The sequence below is a fragment of the Petromyzon marinus genome, unplaced genomic scaffold, assembly GCF_048934315.1.
Source record: "Petromyzon marinus isolate PM22_M1 ecotype Great Lakes invasive population unplaced genomic scaffold, UKy_Petmar_22M1.pri1.0 PM_G_Scaffold_6, whole genome shotgun sequence".
Taxonomy (NCBI): Eukaryota; Metazoa; Chordata; class Hyperoartia; order Petromyzontiformes; family Petromyzontidae; genus Petromyzon; species Petromyzon marinus.
In genome coordinates this window covers 5,750,001-5,756,467 of record NW_027423013.1, presented here as the reverse complement: position 1 = coordinate 5,756,467, position 6,467 = coordinate 5,750,001, and the positions used below count along the sequence as shown (strand labels likewise).

Here is a 6,467-nt window from a genome sequence, read left to right as displayed (position 1 = left end):
TCATTCGGTAATGCATCTCCATTGGAAGCATGTTATGATGACCTCCTACAGCGCTGTTTCACGAAGTGTTCCATTTATCAAGAACGCATCCTGAGCGCCATAACAGACTCACATAAAACTGAAGGCCGCCTGGGATCAAACTTACAAAATAAGCGGATGAGAGCAGGTTGGTGTGCTTTTGGAAAATGTAACTTGATAATGAAACGCAAGACCCAATCTAGATGTGACTCACTTGCAGCACTCCACTGCCCCTACTCCACACCCCCTCCACTCTCTCCTCCCTGGCTCCTCCCCCCTCTCTTACCTACATAGCCTCTTGTCACGGCAGCCCTTTTGCCCACTTCACCAATTGTTTTCTTGCTGTGGTTGTCCCACCTGACGGCGGACGCTTGTTGTGCTGCGCCCGAAACGTCGCGGATTTAATTTATTTTATACCTACCACGTGACTTTACCTAAAGAACCAAAGAGCAAGGCCCAATGTTTAGAGCGTTAAAGGGTATGTAAAGCAAGGCCAAAGGCACGTAGAGGCACAACCATAAGATAACATAACACATTCTCCTGCGGAGGGAGCTGGTAGTAGGAACATTGGGCTGCTCGGTCAATGGCCAGGGTCAACGGCGGCACCATCACGTGGTGTATTCCGTAAATATGCTCGACATCAGCTTTTGTGAGGACTGCTGTATCCCAACACGTACCAGGGTGAACTTTAACAACAATAAGCCCTGGTTCTCAGCAAAGCTCAGAAGGTTGAGGTTGGAGAAGGAGGAAGTGTTTAGGAGTGGGGATAGAGACAGATTCAAGGAGTCGATGAACAGGTTTAGCAAAGCGGTGAGAGAGGCTAAACGACTACTCAGAGAGACTAAAACACCAGTTCTCTACTAACGACGCTGCTTCTGTCTGGAGAGGGCTCAGGCAGATCACCAACTACAAACCCAGAACCCCCCACACCACTAACGACTCCCGCCTAGCCAACGACCTGAACGAGTTCTACGTTAGATTTGAAAGACAATTGGACTATCCTGAACCACCCCTTCCCACCCGAGAGGCCCCACCCATACTACAGAGACGATTCTCTCCTTTCAGGAGGGAGAAGTTAATAGACTTTTCAAGAGGCAGAATCCACGCAAAGCAGCCGGGTCGGATCTGTCTCTCCAGCGACCCTCAGACACTGCGCTGACCAGCTGTCTCCAGTGTTCACCAACATCTTTAACACCTCCCTGGAGACATGCCATGTACCAGCCTGTCTCAAGTCCTCCACCATCATCCCTGTGCCCAAAAAGCTAAGGCCAACAGGACTAAATGATTACAGACCGGTCGCCCTTACATCTGTGGTAATGAAGTCTTTTGAGCGCCTGGTCCTGGCACACCTCAAAGCCATCACAGACCCTCTCCTGGACCCCCTTCAGTTCGCCTACAGAGCCAACAGGTCTGTGGACGACGCAGTTAACATGGCCCTCCACTTCACCCTACAGCATCTGGACGCCCCAGCATCCTACGCCAGGATCCTGTTTGTGGACTTCAGCTCTGCCTTCAACACCATCATCCCTGCCCTGCTTCAGGACAAGCTCTTCCAGCTGAACTTGCCCTACACCACCTGTAAATGGATCACAGACTTCCTGTCTGACAGGAAGCAGTGCGTTAAGCTGGGAACACAAATCTCTGACTCCAGGTCCATCAGCACCGGAACTCCTCAGGGCTGCGTCCTTTCCCCACTGCTTTTCTCCCTGTATACCAACAGCTGCACCTCCAATCATCTGTCCGTCAAACTCTTGAAGTTTGCGGACGACACCACCCTCATTGGGCTGATCTCTGGTGGGGATGAGTCTGACTATAGGTGGGAAGCTGACAACCTGGTGACCTGGTGTAGCCAGAACAATTTAGAGCTAAATGCTCTAAAGACAGTTGAGATGGTTGTGGACTTCAGGAAGAATACAGCCCCCCTCACCCCCATCACCCTGTTAGACTCCCCAGTCAAAATTGTAGAGTCCTTCCACTTCCTGGGCACTATTCTCTCCCGGGACCTCAAGTGGGAACTGAACATCAGCTCCCTCACCAAGAGAGCTCAACAGAGGATGTACTTTCTACGGCAGCTGAAGAAATTTAACCTGCCAAAGACAATGATGGTGCAATTCTATACAGCGATCATTGAATCCATCCTCACCTCCTCCATAACCGTCTGGTACGCTGCTGCCACTGCCAAGGACAAGAGCAGACTGCAGCGTATCATCCACACTGCTGAGAAGGTAATTGCCTGCAATCTACCAACCCTCGAGGACCTGCACACGACAAGGACCATGAGGCGAGCGAGGAAGATTATGGCCGATTCCTCCCACCCTGGACACTCTCTGTTTTAGCTACTCCCCTCCGGCAGAAGGCATTCGGTCCATCAGGACCAAAACCTCACGCCATAAAAACAGTTTCTTCCCATCTGCTGCTGGCCTGATTCTGTGAGGGCGGGCATGAGCCGGCGTGAGTAGGTTACACGTTGAGTTTTATAAGGGCACCACGGGGTGACCAGCCCCTCCCCACCCATCCCCACCCATCCCCACTCAGCCCCACCCTCCCCTCCCTCCCCTCCCCACCCCGCCACACCCACCCCACTCAGCCCCTCCACTGCCCACCCCACCCAGCCCCACCCTCCCCTCCCCACCCTCCCCTCCCCACCCAGCCCCTCCCCACCCTCCCCTCTCCACCCAGCCCCACCCCTCCCATTTTTGGATGCACGACGGTCTGACACAACAATAATCCCCTGTGGGCTGGTGGTGTAATAACCAGGAGGTTCCTACCAGTATCAACTTTATAACCAAGTGTAAGCCCAGAGTCTCGATGTATTTTATTTCAGTGAGCCCTGGGTCAACACTCATGAAACATCACGAAAGCACAGCAAGTACAAAGCAATTTTAAAAGCAGTTGCAGTAACAGCTAAGCATAAATTAGAATACATTTCACAACATTTTACAATTAACATTGCCGAAAAGGTCTAACTAAAATCTGAAAACTCATACTATCTATGCAACAAATCTGAAAAGCGCTCAAATTTATAACATCCAATTATGGAATTAATAGCTTATTAAAAACCAATAAAATCGTAAGGTTGGGGGTTGATGGAGGAGCGGATAGCATCGCACACCTGAGACACCTACAGTGGGGGGAGGGGGGGGGGCGAAAGGGCAATTTTACAAGCAATAATGGAGGGAAATGTTTTCAATTCCTCATATGATCGTGTTTTGTTTTCGTGGAACTGAACACATTTAAAGGAACATTTTGCATCGGTTTGAAACATTCAGGCTGGCCTGCCTCCAATCCACCCTGCTGTGTTGTGAGGAACTCACATGTTCTTGAAAGATCTGGACAAATTCACACCAGTGACTTCCTCAATGAGGCTAGACTGTGTGTTAGCTGGGTCACATAGCCCACATGCCCAGCCACCGCATGCCCAATCAGTTTCTGTCTAGCCAGATAGAAGGGACTGAATGGTCATGGTACAAGCTACAGAACACAGGGGCTGCTGTGGTACAGGAGAATATAAAGCTGATTGGACTTGCCAAGGATTGGTACCAGCGTTGTCAAGATCGGCCTCTGTGGAGGAGGCTCATGAAGGATGCTACTGGGCAGTTGGAGGCAGTCGCTCTGCAAGCATCAACGTAGGGTGGAGGAGCGACGCTCAAGAGTGGAGCAGTGGGCGGCTAAAACACACAAGTTGGCACAGTGGGGCTCACAGGCCGTGTATCTGCCATTTACCTCTGTCAGTTAACCCACAATGATCTGGGCCTGTCCAATGACCTCTTGCCTTCGAAACGGGCACCATTGATTCAAAGGCGCAAGCTATTTGGTGACATTACCACCAGTTAGTGGCGGAGCGGTGAATGGCGGCTGTTGTTGTTTTTTTTCTTCCGATTTTTTATTTGATAATTTATGTACTTTCTTTGTTGCTTACTCTTTTGTCAACCTTGGACTCGGGGGATCGATTTTGAATAATGAGACTATCCTGGTCCCTTGAGTTCTCACCTCGTTAAACATTTATTTGAACTAAACTTGAGGGAAACACACATTGTCACGGTAAGTAAATGCGCAACCGGTGGGCTGTAAGTCAAATGCTCTTGGAGTGTCCCACTGAGTGTTTTTTTGTTGTTAAATAGCTGGAGATAAGAGATAAAGCGAGATTGCAGCCAAGCTCCCCCAAGACAGAGATAACGTGCGTGATGTCACGTGCCTAATAGCCAACGTGAGGAATCCTGCCGTATGGTGAAAGAGTTGTGTCTAGCTCAGACGTGGGCCATGTACGGCCCAACGCGCTTTTTAATCCGGCCCGCCGAACTTGTCCAAATATTATTATTATATTAAATTTTCCTTCTCCTGTAATGCCCCCATTTTCCCACTAGATGGCGCACTTTGACCGCGAGTTACGACACGTTTTTGTATTTCATAATCTTAGCTCTTTCGGTAAAGTCACGTTGAAGGGAAACAATAAAATAATGAAATATATTTCAAAATAAGTAAATTACTGCAAACCGACGCACCTGATGATGACCGTTTGTGTTATGGTCGAAACGTCGTGATAATTTTTATTGTTTTATATATATTTTATTATTTTATTGTTTCCCTTCAACGTGACTTTACCGAAAGAGCTAAGAATATGAATTACTGCAGTCACGAAAGCTTTAAATCAAAATTTATGTTTTTGTATTGTTTATATTCGTGCAACTTGTTAAATTGCCTTGCAAACGAATGCTTTGCTACCTGTTAAAGGCCAAATCCTTTCACGTAATGATTTTTAATGTCATTTATATTTAGTTCACACAAACACTCCATCTGTTCCTGGCCCGGCCTCTCTGTCAAATTTTAGAACCCACTGTGGCCCGCGAGTCAACAAATTTGCCCACCCCTGGTCTAGCTAGTAAAAAAAAAACGAGTTTGTTGCTACTTGGGTTCCATGAGCGACCACTGGGTATCTGAAGAGCGCACCTCAAGAACGGTGACTTCTAAGATCTCAACGGAAGTTGCTTACCCAAATGTACAAAAGGGAGATCAAGTCATCAGATTTGAGTCAGTTTTTTTTTAAAGATACAGCATTTCTTTCACATGCAATCATCATTGATGATTTTTGCCAACCGTTTCCTGAAAATGGCCCTCGTTCAATTTGGTCTGAAGGCTCCCCGTCAGGTTCAGTGTTACAACTCTGAGGCTTGTTTCATAAATCCTTCGCACAGTTTCAAAGCCAGAATGAGGGCGCCTAAGGACCCAGGTGTTAAGCCCCAGAGGCTCAAGAGAGCCAGATTAAGGCGACCCTGGGTCGTAGTAACATCCTCTCACCTCGAATAATAGTGAATTCTGGAACTCGTTCAACATCTCCAAGTCCCTGGCGCGTTTATCGTTAATCTCCTGCACCAGTGCTTCCAGCTCGTTTGTCAGATCGTCAGAGGTGGGCCTGCCCAAGGGGGTTGAGAGCAGGGTCGAGGCTTCCTCGGCGGCTGAAGATAATTGGGTGGAAGGGTCATAGTTGGTGTTGGAATCGTACCTGGTGTTGGGATTGTGACAGGTGGGAGAGAAAATGTACGAGACACAATGTGATCGTGAATTTCTGTACGGGGAGAATACGATCCAACTAGGGAGCACAATGTCCAATAGTGCAAAACTGTTGGAAATTATACTCCCTGAGAAGGTAATTATACTTCACAAAATGTATACTCCCTGGTCAGGAATACATCTTTTTTTGTATTGCCTAACTGTCGTCTGTGACTTTCTATGGCCCTGATGACCACGATCGGGATCATAACCATCCCCATCACGTGCACCATCGTCATGAACATCATCGCCATCACGATCACCACCATCATCACGATCACCACCATCACCCTCACAATCACCACCATCACCACGACCCTCACGATCACCACCATCACTACCACCCTCACAATCACCATAAAGATCTCCAACCATCACTACCATCATCATGATCACCACCAACCCCATCACGATAACCACCCTCACAATAACCACCCTCAGAATAACCACCCTCACGATCACCACCATCACTACCACCCTCACAATCACCATAAAGACCTCCAACCATCACTACCATCATCATGATCACCACCAACCCCATCACGATAACCACCCTCACAATAACCACCCTCACGATCACCACCATTACTACCATCAGTTTAACACGTAGGCTTTCGCGACCAATATTATTCATAATAAAGGTTTTTGGGTTAGATCGCGTTTATTTATAAATGTGTCGTAACCCTCCACCACCCGACATGGCCAATCAGCAAAAAAAAAGTGTCACGTTGACAAAAGACAAATAAATTTTGATTTAAAGCTTTCGTGACTGCAGTAATTCATATTCTTAGTTTTTTCGGTAAAGTCACGTTGAAGAGAAACAAAAAATATATATATAAAATAAAAAATTCTCACGACGTTTCGACCATAACTCAAACGGTCGTCTTCAGGTGTGTTGGTTC

At 47.6% G+C, this 6,467-nt stretch overlaps 1 long non-coding RNA gene across 1 annotated transcript; it reads right to left on the bottom strand.

The window, feature by feature from the left end:
- Positions 1-2,815: 2,815 nt before the first annotated feature.
- On the bottom strand, positions 2,816-5,673 carry LOC142918270 (uncharacterized). Its single transcript, XR_012937454.1, has 2 exons — positions 5,314-5,673; positions 2,816-3,139 (listed from the first exon to the last, which is right to left on the bottom strand). It is a non-coding gene; the product is annotated as an uncharacterized LOC142918270 (long non-coding RNA).
- Between the last annotated feature and the right edge of the window lie 794 nt (positions 5,674-6,467).